Source organism: Rattus rattus, chromosome 2 (genome assembly GCF_011064425.1).
Source record: "Rattus rattus isolate New Zealand chromosome 2, Rrattus_CSIRO_v1, whole genome shotgun sequence".
Taxonomy (NCBI): domain Eukaryota; kingdom Metazoa; phylum Chordata; class Mammalia; order Rodentia; family Muridae; genus Rattus; species Rattus rattus.
The window spans coordinates 136,634,530-136,649,102 of record NC_046155.1 but is presented as its reverse complement, the minus strand read 5'-3'; the positions used below and the strand labels follow the sequence as shown (position 1 = coordinate 136,649,102).

Sequence of the window (14,573 nt, the reverse complement as noted above, 5' to 3'; positions counted from 1 at the left end):
ATAATTCTCTCCCCAGTTTCAAAGGGTCAAGGCCCCAGCCAGAGCCAGAAGAGGGATGGCAGCCACATAGGGTGCTACAGGCTCCAGCCCCATCCAACTAGCCACAGCCTCGGCTGCCACACCTGCTACCACAGCCAGCACGTGGTTCCAGAAGGCGGCTCCGGCAAAGGTAGCTGGGATCCACTCAGCAGGGAAGTCATGCCTCCCACATGCTCATGGATGTACCAGGCCTCAAGGCTGAGAAGAGAGCATTAGACAGCTCACCAAGTGCTTGGCCTGCCAGCAGCACAAAGTAGTCTTGAGAGAGCTTGGTTATGCAACATAGAGTTAAGTGAGGGAGGAAAGGACACAGGACTTCTTACGACCCAGCCAGTCCACAACGGGGGAGGCCACTAGGCCGAAGAGGGCCGTGGAGGCAAGGCCACAGATGTAGAGGATAGCGATCTGACCCTCCAGGAAGTGGTAATGCTGATAGAGTTTATACAGGTAGGCGGCTTGGAGCCAGTCCGCAGCCAGGGCCAGAAAGTAGACTTGATAGAAGTCTAGTTGAAACTGAAAGGAGGGGTTGCTGCAAGCTCTTCCGGGGGGCCTGGCTCTGCATCTACAGCTCCAGGCCCAGCCAGGAGACCAGGAGACCCACAAAAGACAAACTGGCAGTCACCAGCATGGTGGGCCCCCGCCCCCGGACAACCTGCTGCTCTGGTCTGTGGGACTCCCTTTACACGTCCTGGCTCCAGGCTGCCAGGCCGCCCTTCCCACACTGGCTCCAGCTCCGTTCACGTTCCAGCAGCTCGCACGCCCCTCACAGCCTGCTTCCCGGAGCCAGGCTGGCTCGTGGCTACCGCCATGATAGCCCCGTCACATGACTAGTCCTATTCTACATATGTCTTTAGCAACAGCCAGGTCCACCCTGATCTTTGTGCAGCAATCAGGAGGTGTCTTTTGCCCTTATGAGTTTGGATGCTTCTCCATACACAGCTCTCCTTAGCTTCAAGGACACAGGCAAGAATTCTAGACACCACTTTAATACTACTGGGACAGGAATGGGAAGTAAATGGGCAGAATTGCTATTTGAATGTCTTTTTGGCCGAAGGGCACTGTATTCATTTCTGCTAGTTCATAATAACAAATTACTCCCACATTTAGCAGTCTGAAAACATGTTTACCATCTCATAGTTTCTGTCATTAGTCTGGTACATTTTAGCTAGGCCTGAGACTACACTTTTTCTCTGCAGACTGAAATTCTGAGGTCACTTGACCATGTCCTCATCCACTTCTAAGTTTCTGAACACAATTCAGTCCATTTATTGGGTGGCTTCTGTACATTCTGTTGTCTGGGAAAAAATAAATAAAAGTCCTCAAGTTTGGGGCTCAGCTGAACACGGGGGCAGACTGGTTTTTGTTAGGGGAGTTGTTTATGCCATAGACAGACAGCATGTTGGAGCTCTGAGGAGAGTTTAGACCTACAAAGCAGAGTGTGTGGGGAGAGGGTCCCTTCTCTTAGGTTTTCAGGGAAGGGAAAGGTTCTGAGCCACATGAGTAGTGTGTGGTACGTTCTTACAGTCAGGCTGCCTCTGATTTCTAAACAGAAGGACGTGAAAGGAGTTCTTGCATTTCGAGGAAGGAATGTGTGACCTTGAGGATGTAGGGGGATGGGGCAAAGGAACCGTTTATGTCATGTACGTCCATCACACCAGGTATGCCTCCAGGAACCCCAGATAGCTTAGAGTCTGGAAGCCTGGGGCTACACACAGTCAGCTATGAAGGAAGAGAAACACAAAGATGCACATGGGCAGATCCAGTCTAGGTGAACTTAATTCCTTAATTCCTAGAGCAGCGGTTCTCAACCTTCCCAATCTCTGCGACCCTTTAACACAATTCCTCATGTTGTGGTAAATCCCAGCCATAAAATTACTTTCATTACTACTTAACAACTGTAATTTTGCTAATGCTATGAACCGTGGTGTAAATATTTTTTAAGACATAGGTTTGCCAAAGGGGTCATGATGCATAGGATGAGAAGCCCTGTTACAGAGACTGCCTGAGAGGCCTAGGTGTATAAAAAAATGCCCTATGCATGACTCCCTGCCTGGGTCTGCACTTAGACAAGGATTCTCATGAAGCAAACTTACCGCTTGCAGATATACACACAAGAGACAACAGAAGGAAGCCCAGGATTCATGACAAGGTCTTCAGGGCCCATGGCAGATACAGTCTCACATGGTCTCAAGAGCTGAGGGACCTGAGAAAGTTGCCTTTTGTGGGTTTACTTGTCTAAGGTACTGAAGGACATTTGTTATAGAATGGGACAGCCAGAGCTGGTCTTACCACATCCTTCCATATCTCAGGATGCTGCCTTCTAGAACATTCTAGAGTTATTGGACATTAGAAGTGAGAACTGACTGGTTTAGTCAAAGACTACCTGGAAGACTGTCCTTGCCATCCAGCACTTTTCAAACTTGGATGGATGGATGGGTAGATGATGGATGGATGGATGGATGGATGGATGGATGGATGGATGATGGATGGATGGTGGATGGATGGATGGTGGATGGATGGATGGATGGAGGATGGATGCATGGATAGAGGATGGATGGATGAATGGAGGATGGATGGATGGTGGATGGATGGATGGTGGATGGATGGATGGAGGATGGACGGATGGGTGGATGATGGATGGATGGATGGATGGATGGATGGATGGATGGATGGATGGATAGAGATGGATGGATGGAGGATGGATGCATGGATAGTGGGTTGATGGATGAATGGAGGATGGATGGATGGATGGTGGATGGATGGATGGATGGATGGATGGAGGATGGATGGATGGGTAGATGATGGATGGATGGATGGATGGATAGAAGATGGATGGTGGATGGATGGATGGTTGGATGGATGGATGGATGGATGGATGGTAGATGCATGAATGTATGATGGATGTATGTATGATGGACAGATGGATGATGGTGGATGGATGTGGATGGATGGATGGAGGATGGATGGATTGGATGGATGGATGGATGGATGGATGGATGGATGGATGGATGGATGGAGGATGGATGCATGGATAGAGGATGGATGGATGAATGGAGGATGGATGGGTGGATGATGGATGGATGGATGGATGGATGGATGGATGGATGATGGATGGAAGATGGATGGATGGATGGATGGATGGATGGATGGATGGATGGATGGATGGATAGATGGATGGACAGAAAGATAGGTGTGGATATAGACATGGATATGCATACATACTGCTTACTTATTCAAGGCCAGCCAGACACTCCCTCCTGTCTCCCTCTCCCCCGTATGTTCTACTCTTCACTGTCTTGCTCCAAATCCCTCTCATTGCTGCTTTATCTGACCATTAGCCTCTCCTTAAGGAATTCACCCTGTTAGGTCAAGATAACCCAAGACCACACTTTGATCCACCCAGAATCAAGAACTGACTTCCCCAACGTCTCTTTACTTAGCCATGGATTGTAACTTAATCACATACAGTAGCATGAGGCCCATCCACCCTCAAGAGGAAGGGATTTCACCCGTGCACCTAGAGGTGAAATCTTGGGTCTACTTTAGAGATTTGCCTGCCACATATAAAGTGTTTTTTTTTCTTTTTTTGTAGATAACTAAATATCACAGTGAGATATTAAATCGTATTGTATATTTGGGATCAAAAGAATTTTGCTAGTTTCCTGATTGTTCCACTTTTAACCACTCTATTTGAATTGGCACGCTATAGTGTGCAGCAGCTGCAGACAATGCATATGTTTGGTTTCTAGTCTCTTTCCAATAATTTCAAGCTTCAAGCTTCCCCTGTATCCTCTGAGGAAGCTAGACCCTTTTGCAAGTGACAATCAAAGCTGAGACCCTCAGGGGTGGGATAGCCACAGTAACATCTGTGCTTTTGGTAGCAGCACCCAACGCATGCTGGAGGCACATGCAGGACTCTTATACACACGTGCAGTAAATTAACTGCTAGTTCCCACTTCAGTCACACACCAGATCCAAAATGGCCGCCACCTGACAAAGAGGAAAGAACCTCTGAGAGTACAGGCATCTACCTGTGCCTCCCCAACCTGCCGAATGGTGATCTGAAGAGACCCAGATCTGCATGCCCCCAGCCCTCTGTGTCACACTTTCTAAACCATCACTGTCTCCTCAGGGTTCTCCTCAGGGTTCTCTGTTAAATATTCCATTCCAAATATGAGTTATGCAATTACTTTCCATAAATGAATAAATCACCAATGGCCGAGGAAATTCCCAAAGGAATGATCTCCAAGGGCCAGATATAAAAGTATTCAGTGAGGTCAGGATCCCAGGGTGAGACAGTGCAGACTGAGCTGAGAAGACTGGTCTGACAAGGGCAGTGAGCAGAGGGAAGCCGTTTTAGGGTTTTGCCCCTTGTAAACTGTCTTCCTGTTTGAGCAGTGGGGTGGTTTTATTTACTCCGTGACATTACAGGAAAGCTTTTGGCCTACAGCAGTTGACTATGGAGGGTTCTGGTTCCGGACTCTGTTCTGTCCCATTGACTCACCTGTCTCTGGAATATAATGACTTTAAACTTAGAAGTCCTAGGCTGTATAGTCCAGGGCAGATTCTCACAAGTGCTGATCTCTGTTAGTTTCCTCCTTCTGCCTTATATGTTCATCATAGTTCGTTTTCTAACGTTCTAAGATACTTTCTTAATTCATTAACCCGTATCCTATTGTAAGTGTTTAAGGTTAGTGATTTTCTCCTTACTGTAGTTATCCCATGAGTTTTGACAAATAATATTTTTATCTTATAATCCAAAACATTTTCTGCTTTTCATTTTCATTTCTTTTTTGATCCATGGGTTATTTTGTAAGACGGCTGTAGGCCTGTAACTTCTATCCATTTTTGTGTGTTGAGATGTGTTCCTTCTACTCCTCATCTTTTCATGGATTTTTATATGAAGGATGTTGGATTTTGTCAAAAGCCTTTTCTGCATCTGTTGAGATGATCTTATGATTTCTGTCCATTTATGTGATATGCTACATTTATCGATTTCTGATAGTTGAAGTTTGCATCTCTAGAATGTGAGATTTCCTATGTCTCTTCTGCCTCTCTCTCTCTCTCTCTCTCTCTCTCTCTCTCTCTCTCTCTCTCTCTCTCTCTCTCTCCCTCCCTCCCTCCTCCCTCCCTCCACCCCGCATGTGTGTGCACATGCAAATGTGCGAGTGTGTGTTCACACATGCAGTGCTCAAGCTCAGGCCATCAGGCTTTCACAGCAAGTGCTTTTACCTTCTCAGCCATCCTGCTGACCCATGAGATGGTTTCCATTATTCATATTATGGTCAGAGAGGATTATCTGTATTATATGAAATGTGTGGATCTTTCCTTATTGTCCAAAGACGATTAGCTTGTTAAAAATATATTCTTTATTTATTATTTTACCTGTATGACTGTATCCATGAGTTTGTTTGTTTGCTGGGATATATGCACAAGTTGCATGCAGACATGAGGGGGATGCTGAATGCATGAATTATCAGCAGTACAGTCACATAAGCAAGACTGGGGTAATGACAACACTAGTGGACCTGCCAGTGTGACAGGGAAATGATTGCGGGGCCCCACCATAGATGTAGAGTGGTGGTGATCAACAGCTTCTGAGGGAGAAGTCACTGGAGGTTTTAAGTCACTTCTTCATCTCCATGTTTGTTAAGGCTGTTTACCCCCTTGGGTTTGACTGTGGCAGGTCATATGCACTAGAAGTTCATCCATTTCTTTTCAGTGTTTTAGATCAGTGGATTATACATTTTAAGGTATGCCTGATTCTCTGAATGTCATTGGCATTTCTTGCAATGTCTTCCTTTCCATCTCTAATTTTACTAGTTGGGTTTTTTCTCTTTTTCCTTTCGTTAGTTTGACTAAGGATTTGTCTATCTTGTTAGTCTTTCAAAGAATCACCTCTCTGCTTCTTTTCTTTTTCTTTATTTTTTTTCTTTCAGTTAAAACAATGTTTTAACTTTAAATATATTTTGATCTTATTCTTCCCCTCCCCCATGTCCTTCCAGATCCTTTCCACCTCCCTACCCACCCAACTTCAGGTTCTTTCTCAAAAACAAAATACAACAACAAACCCCCCAAAACCAAGAAAGCAAAGTAAAACACCAGCCAAAAAGAAAAAAAAGGCACTGAACTGCAACCGAATAAAAGCACATACACATACACACACACACACACACACACACACACACAGGTACAACACACACACACAAACACACACACAGGTACACACACACACATAAACATACACACACACATACACACAGGTACACACACACACACAAACACACACAGGTACAACACACACACACAAACACACACACAGGTACACACACACATAAACATACACACACACATACACACAGGTACACACACACACAAACACACACAGGTACAACACACACACACAAACACACACACAGGTACACACACACATACACATACACACACACAGGTACACACACACATACACACAGGTACACACACACATACACACACAGGTACACACATACACACACACACACACATCTGTGGAGTCTATTATTTGTCATTATGTGTTGGTCACCTACTCCTGAACATGAGGCCTGTCCGGGAGTGGCTGATATACCCATTGTCCTCTACTGGAGAAAACTGCTTTTCCTTCTCCCAGCAGGTATACATGACATTTCAGTTGTTAACCTTTTCCTTAGTGGCTAGATTTTCATTCATTGGTTTACCCACTTTAAAGACATAACAAAATAAAATATAATAAGATAGGATAAAGATTACCACACTGAAGTTGGACAAGATAAATCAAGAGATGGAAGTGAGTCAGAGAAGGCACAAGAATCAGAGACCACTTGTTTGCACACTCGGGAATCCCGTGAAAACATTAAACTGGAAACTAGCATGGACGTGCAGAGGACCTGTGCAGGTCTGTGAGGTCTGTGCGGGTCTGTGAGGTCTGTGCGGGTCTGTGAGGTCTGTGCGGGTCTGTGCAGGTCTGTGCAGGTCTGTGAGGTCTGTGAGGTCTGTGCAGGTCTGTGAGGTCCCAGGCGCACTGCTTCAGTCTCTGTGAGTTTATGTCAGCTTTGATCACATGGGTTTTCCTGGTGCCCTCCTGCCCCTCTGGCTCTCACACTCTCTCTGCCTCCTCTTCCACAGGATTCCCTCAGGAGCTGAGGTAGGCATTTGATGCAGACATCCCACTTAGAGCTGAGTACCCAGGGTTTCTCACCCTCTGTGTAACGTCTGGGTGTGAGTCTCTGTATTTGTTTTCATCTGCTGCGGAAGGAAACTTCTCTGATGATGGCTGAACAAAGAGCTAATCTATGAGTGTAGCAGAATATCCCTAGGAACCATTTTATCACTGCATTTTTTCTCTTCTGTTAGACCAGTCATTCAGTATTACCCTAGGACCCTGAGCTATCTCGTCTCCAGGTCTTGGCTACCCAGGCAGTGTTGGGAATGGACTCCGGCTCATGGAGTGGACCGAAGTCAGATCAGCTATTGGTTGGTTACTGCGTAAGCTTTGTGCCACCGTTACAAGTTGCACACCATTGCAGACAAGGGTCTGTGGCTGAGTGTGTGTTAGCTTTTCTCTTTGATAGCATACAGAGTACCGTTCTGTGTCAGGCAGTAGAATATGGAGGTGAAGGCTCTACGTAGGCACCAGCTCTAAGTCTCCATGTTCAATGAGCTGTGTGGGTGCTGTCTTCAGCATGGGCTGCCATTGTGGAGAGCAGCCTGTAGTTTTGGAAACTGCCTAGGTTTTGGGGGATTTCGGTGGGAATCCTTTGGCCAACAACTCACTTAGATGTAATCCAATCCCCATACTGGAAGTTTTGATAACAGATGGCAAGTTGGAGCTCTATCTCCCCCATTATTTGGAAATTTCATTTAGATTGCCTTCATATATGTCTGTGTTTTAGGAAGTGTCTACTGTGTTAGATTTTTATACTACACCCTCATATGCCCTTTAATTTTAGCCGTCTCTCCCCATATCCCCTCTCACAGCTTCCTCACTCCTGCCCTCAGCCACTTGATCCTCCCATTCCAGCCCCCCACCTTCCATCCATATCTATGTATTCTATTTCCCTTTCCTAAGGAGGTCTATATATGTTCCCTCTAGGCCCTTACACTATATCTACCTTCTATTGGGGGTGTTTGCTTATTTGTTTATTTGTTTGTTTGTTTGTTTGTGATGAGGTCTCTCTATGTAGCCCTGTTTGTCCTGGAACTCACTATGTAGATCAAGCTGGCCTCATACTGCCTCTGCCTCCCAAGTGCTGTGCTTAAAGGAGTGTGCCACCATGCCTGGCACCAACTCTGGTTCATTGATTTTTTTCTATTATTTTCTTCATTTCAGTTTCATTCATTTCAGTCCTGATTTTAACTATTCCTTTGCATTCATTGATTTTAGTCTTATTGTTTTCCAAGGCCCTGAGGTATATTATTAAGTTATTTATCTAAGACCTCTGGTTTTGTTAATGAAAGCATGTGCAGCCGTTAACTGCTTTCATTGTATCCCATCAATTTGAGCATGTTGTGTTCCGTTTCAGTCAGTTCTAGGAATTATTTTTGTTTCCTTCAATAACCTTTTCATTATTCAATTGTGTGTTGTTTGATTTTCATGAGTTTGAGTTTGTGTGTGTTCTATGCCTTCTCTTGCTTTTCATTTCTTGAGTTTGTTATTGTTCGGTTTGTTTGCTTATTCCACAGTGGTCACATAGAACAATAGAAATTAACCCGGTTTTCCTGAGGTTGTTAACACCTACATTTTGGGCTAACATGTGACCTATGTTAGAGGAACCTCCACGAGCTTCTGAGAAGACTGTTTGGGTAGAATGTTATTTAGGTGTCTGTGAAGTCCATTTGATGTCTGGTGTCATTTAATGCAGATGTTTCCCTATTAATTGTTGGGATAATCTGTCTGTCATTGAGAATGAGACAGTTCAGTTAACCACTGTTACTGTTCTGGAATTGGTGTATGGCCTTATATCTAACAATATTTGCTTTGTGGAATCGGTATGCTCATATTTGGTGGCTATATGTTTTGAATTATAATATCTTCTTGGTGATTCATTCCCTTAATCAGTACAAAGTATCTTTATCTCTTCTGGCTGATTTTGGTGTGATCTCTGTTTTGTCAGATATTTGAACAGTGACACTTGCACTCCACTTGCTTGGAGTGCCTTTTCCATCCTTTAACCCTAAGATAGTGTCTAATTTGATGGTGAGGTGAATCTCATGGAGGCAACAGATAGATAGATCCTGTTTTTCAATCCATTCTTTTAGTCTGTGTCTTTTGATTGGAGAACTGAGACCATTGCTCTTCATAGTTATTGAAATGAGGGTATCAGGGCCTGTCATTTGATGATCTTATAGTGTTTGGTTTTCTTCTATCCTTAATTTACTTAATTACTTTTCTATCTGGATGTTAGTCAGTTACGTCCACAAGCTTTGTACATATGGCACTAGCACATTTCGCTGGTCAATCATCACTGAAGATCAAAGAAAGGTTTGTAGCAGGGTTCGTGTTTACCTTTCTCCTTTGGCAGCATGCACAGTACTCTCCAATACCAGGAACATTCATCCATATGTGTGAACACTCTAGGCAGACACCAGTTCCACTTCTCTATGTTCAATGAGTTATGTAAGTGTTAGTTTTAGCAATAGGGTCTTAACATCAGTTTATAGAAATCAATAGCATGGACGATAACCTGGATTGCTCAGGATTTCCCATGGGGCCCCTTTGACCAACAAATCAGTTATATGTAACCCATTTCCTATACTGGAAGCTTCATTTGGACGTGAGAGACATCCAGTTAGAGCTCAATCTCCTCCAATATTTGGCAATTTATTTAGATGTATACCTGTACTCATAGATGTATACATTTTAGGAAGCTTCTACTGTATTAAGTTTCCATGTGACTCCTCAAATAACCCTTCATTTTAGCTGTCCCTCTCTGTATTCCTTCCCTCACCTCCCTTCTCCCTCTCCCTGTTTCAGCATCCTGCTCCTAGCCCGTCCATCCATCCATGACCATTCATTCTTTCCCCTTCCTAGGGGATCCATCCCTTCTCACTAGTCCTTTACTCTATACATAACCTTTGTGGTTATACAAATTATAGCTTTTGCTTATCAAAGATTTAATAGCTAACAACCACATATACTCAATTATGGACCGTATTTGTCTTTCTGGGTCTGGGATACTTCACTCAGGAGTATTTTTTCTAGATCCATCCATTTACTTGTGAATTTTATCATTTAATTTTTTTAAAGGCTGAGTAATGCAGCATCATGTAAATATACCACATTTTCTTTATCTGTTTACTTGTTGACAGACATCTAGGATGTTTCCAATTCTAGGTATTATAATAGGGCAGAAATGAAGATGGTTATGCAAGTGTCTTTGTAGTAAGATGAAGTGTCCTTTGGGTATCTACCCGAGTGCTAAGTGTAGTGGATTCTGAGGTAGACAGATTCCCATCTTCCTGAGGGACGTTCACACTAATTCCCATAGTGGTTATACCACCAATGGATGAATGTTCTCCTTACTCCACATCCTCACAAACATGAGCTGTAATTTGTTTTATTGATCTTGGCCACTCTGACTTGTGTAAGAGGACATCTCAAAGTACTTTTGATTGGCTGAATTTTCAAAATTTTCAATTTCTTCCTGAATATTTCAGCCACATTGACGACTTTCTTTGTACACGTTCTTACTCACATCCTGAATTGAAAGCCTGCTTTATTCAGTTGCCTGTTCCCGTTTCAGATGTTGATGCTTTTACAAGTATGCATTTGAATTCTTTGGCATTTTAACCATGTTGCTATCCCTGGAGGCACAAGCTAAGTATTTACAATCTTTCAATGTTGTCACGTTTCTTCGCTTTCTCAGGTGTCTTGTGTGTGGCCGTGCTGCAGTTTGCAAAGCTGTTGCTTTGAGTGGCTGTTCCTTTTGTTTGGGGATCTTAGTGTACACCCTACAGTTGAGGATCTAACCCCCAATACCACTCAGAGAAGAGAACAAGCTGTTGTAACAGCAACACCCTTGATCCAAGCATACCATATAAATGCACTTAGCACTAATTTAGACCATTAAATAAGCAACCAATAACTACAGAAGAAAATGGCAAAAATTGTGTGGTCTGTACTGTAAAGTAAATTATGGTAAAATTAAAAATTAGTAAAAGAATAAAGTAAAAAAGGGAGCATGGAAAGGTGTCAGAAAAGAAAAGGATCTCTCTCCTCCAGCCAAGCAAGATGCTCAAAGGAAAGAAGGCCAAGGGGAAGAAGGTGGCCCCAGCCCCCGCTGTGGTCAAGAAATAAGAAGCCAAAAAGGTGGTCAATCCTTTGTTTGGGAAAAGGTCTAAGAACTTCAGCATTGGGCAGGACATCCAGCCCAAAAGAGATCTCACGCGCTTCGTCAAATGGCCCCGCTACACCAGGCTGCAGCGGCAAAGAGCCATCCTCTATAAGTGGCTCAAAGTACTTCCTGCTATCAACCAGTTCACCCAGGCCCTGGACAGGCAGACAGCAACTCAGCTGCTTAAGCTCGCCCACAAGTACAGGCCAGAGACAAAGCAGGAGGAGGAGCAAAGGCTGCTGACCCGTGCTGAGAAGACAGCTGCTGGCAAAGGGGATGTCTCGACTAAGAGACCACCTGTCCTCCGAGCAGGGGTCAATACAGTCACCACCTCAGTGGAGAACAAGAAGGCTCAGCTGGTGGTGATTGCCCATGATGTAGACCCACTGAGCCGGTGGTTTTCCTGCCTGCCCTTTGTCGAAAGATGGGGGTGCCCTACTGCATCATCAAGGGAAAGGCCAGGCTGGGGCACCTGGTCCACAGGAGGACATGCACTGCTGTTGCCTTCACACAGATTAACTCGGAAGACAAGGGTGCTCTGGCTAAGCTGGTGGAAGCTGTTAGGACCAATTATAATGACAGATACGATGAGATCCGCCGCCACTGGGGAGCAACGTCCTGGGTCCTAAGTCTGTGGCTCGCATTGCCAAGCTGGAAGGGGCAAAGGCTAAAGAACTCGCCACTAAGCTGGGCTACATGTACACTTAAAGTTTTCTGTACATAAATATAATTACAAAATTTAAAAAAAAGGAAAAGGATGCTAAAGAAAACTGTTCTGAGAAACAAAAGAAAAAACAAGATTAGAAAATCTGAGTACACAATGAAGAAGAATGTATAGGTTCAATTAAATAGCAATGAGAAAAATAAAGTTACTATGCTACTGAGTTATGCTAAAGTGAGAAGGTGAGGTGTAGAGGGAAAGACACCAAGTATTGGCACAACTCCCTGGGTCCTCCAAAGTGGGCGCTTAGTTCGGGGGCATCGACTGAGATTGCAGACTCTTGTCTTTCTGGCCAGCTAAGCTGGTCCCTGGTGTAAAGTAGTGCAGTGTCACGTGCCTGCCCAAACTGTTTCTCCTTGGGGGGTTTTCATTCTTTTACGTACCCAGAAGCTCCGCTGGATACAGTTGGCTTTGCGGTCTGTGGGGTAAGCTTGCTGCCTTCCCACACCTCTGCCTGGCTACTGTCACAGCCAGAGCAGGTCTCCCAAGCACACCGGAAGGAGGAAGCAAGCACGGCTCTGGAATCTGCACGGTTTAGAGGAGTAGGCTCCTTGCTTTGAAAACCTGCTCAGCATGAAGCACCACGTAAGAAGCCTGCAAGTCAAATTACTCCTCTGGAGCTTCAGCATTCTCAGAGATTCCGGATGGGCTACTGACCGACCTCCAACTCAGGGCTATCCCATACCATCATCCTCCTCAAGTAATAGTGGAGAGTAGGGCTTCTAACCCCCATCCACTTCACGGTTTCAGCCAAACCTCCTGCCACCCGAACTCAGTGAGTCTGTGACCAGCCCTCTCCATAACTACCTCCTACAGCTGTCAGTCACATGGGACTGCGGCAGGTGATCCCAGGCTCGGTGGCTTGTGGCTGTGCCTTCTTATCTGGACCCCCAAGGAGAGCTTAGCCTTAAATAATAGTTTTCTCAAAATAATAAAAGGCTACAGCCCTCCAAGACTTGGAGGGTGACAAAATAGATCTCCTTGACTGCCACCACAACACACAGCAGTCTCTGTGTTAGTCACATGAGAGGAGAGCCTCCTCTGGGCTCATAGTTCCAGCCGTCATGGCAGTGGCAATGTGGATTTGTGGCAGTGGATCATGTGGTGGAGGAGGGGCCTCATATCTTTGCAGGTCTTTGGCGTCAATCAGAACTGATGCTGCCCACAGAGACCAATTTCCGCTAGCTGGGCCATGCATTAAAATGTTTCCGCAGCCTCTCAAAATTGTACTACTGGCTGGGGACAGGTTATTCAAAACCTAGCCTGAGGGGAGCTCTTCACACTCTAGCCCCACTCCCACCTGGTGGAAAGCTTTTAAGAACTATGTCTCAGTCATGTAGCTATCGCTGTCCACCTTAATACCTTGATATGAGGTCCCTCGCTGAACTGGAAACCTGGCATTATGGCTAGCCAGCAAGATCCCAGGACCTGCCTCTCTCTGCCCCTCAGTGCTGGAGTCTTGATGATGATAGGCTGCACAGCCATGCTGGCTTTTTTCCCATAGATGCTGGGCATTCAAACCCAGGTTCTCAAGCTTGCAGAGTAAGTGCATCCAAGTAGATAAGACCATCATTCATCCCAATCTTCCTGGGCTGAGCTGTGTCTCCTGCTAGCATGTACAAGATATTTATTCACTGTGGGCCTCAGTTTCCTTCTCTGTGAAAAAGGAAGAGACAGAGAGGATGTGGCAATACCCGCAGTGGGCTAGGTCCTCTACGTAGATCATTAATCAAGAAAATGCCCCCACAGACTTGCCTAAGGGCCAAACTGCTGGAGGCAGGTCCTCGGTTGAAGCTCCCTCTCTCAAGTGACTGGAATGTGTATCAAGTTAACGAACTCTAAACAGCACACTCCATTCCCATCCCTCTACCACTGCTTATGGACTGCTGCCGGGATCCCTGCACCGTAGATACTATTTAAGACATTGGTTGGGATGCCTACATTCAGATTAAATGTGTCAGTTATTATGCCTTTCTTACAACGAATCTTACCATTCTTTTTTAATTTGTAGTTTTAATATCCCCCAGCCTGGAACTTTATAAAGAGGCTTTTAAAAGTCAAGTGAGACAGATTGCTATTACACAGCCTAGAGAAAAAGTTACTAAGTGATTGACTGTTAATTTCCACTCATGTCTCCAACAGGCCATCAATGGATACTGTTAATTCAGGCCCCTAGTTGTGTTTTTCATTGAGCTTCAGTAGGATGATTTGCAGGTGGTAAGACCATGCCCATTGTTAGCAGAAGCATTAGCATCTTCACAGCCATTTCATTTTGTAGTGTGCATTTTACCACATGTAATACCTATTTCATTTACAGTTAAAGGCAAAGTTAGTGTGTTCCAATAAAACACATCATTAAAACAGAATTACTGAATATTAACCAGGCAGCACTGGGGAGCAGATCAGAGACCAGTTTAAACAAGAGTGCTGGCAAGCTTATTATATTAAACTTTGTTAGCATGCTG

At 44.7% G+C, this 14,573-nt stretch overlaps 1 protein-coding gene and 1 pseudogene across 1 annotated transcript in view; both read left to right on the top strand.

The window, feature by feature from the left end:
• Otud7a (OTU deubiquitinase 7A) overlaps positions 1 to 14,573 on the top strand; it is a 99,900-nt gene that overhangs the window by 48,224 nt on the left and 37,103 nt on the right.
• Positions 11,270 to 12,095, top strand: LOC116894748 (annotated as a pseudogene).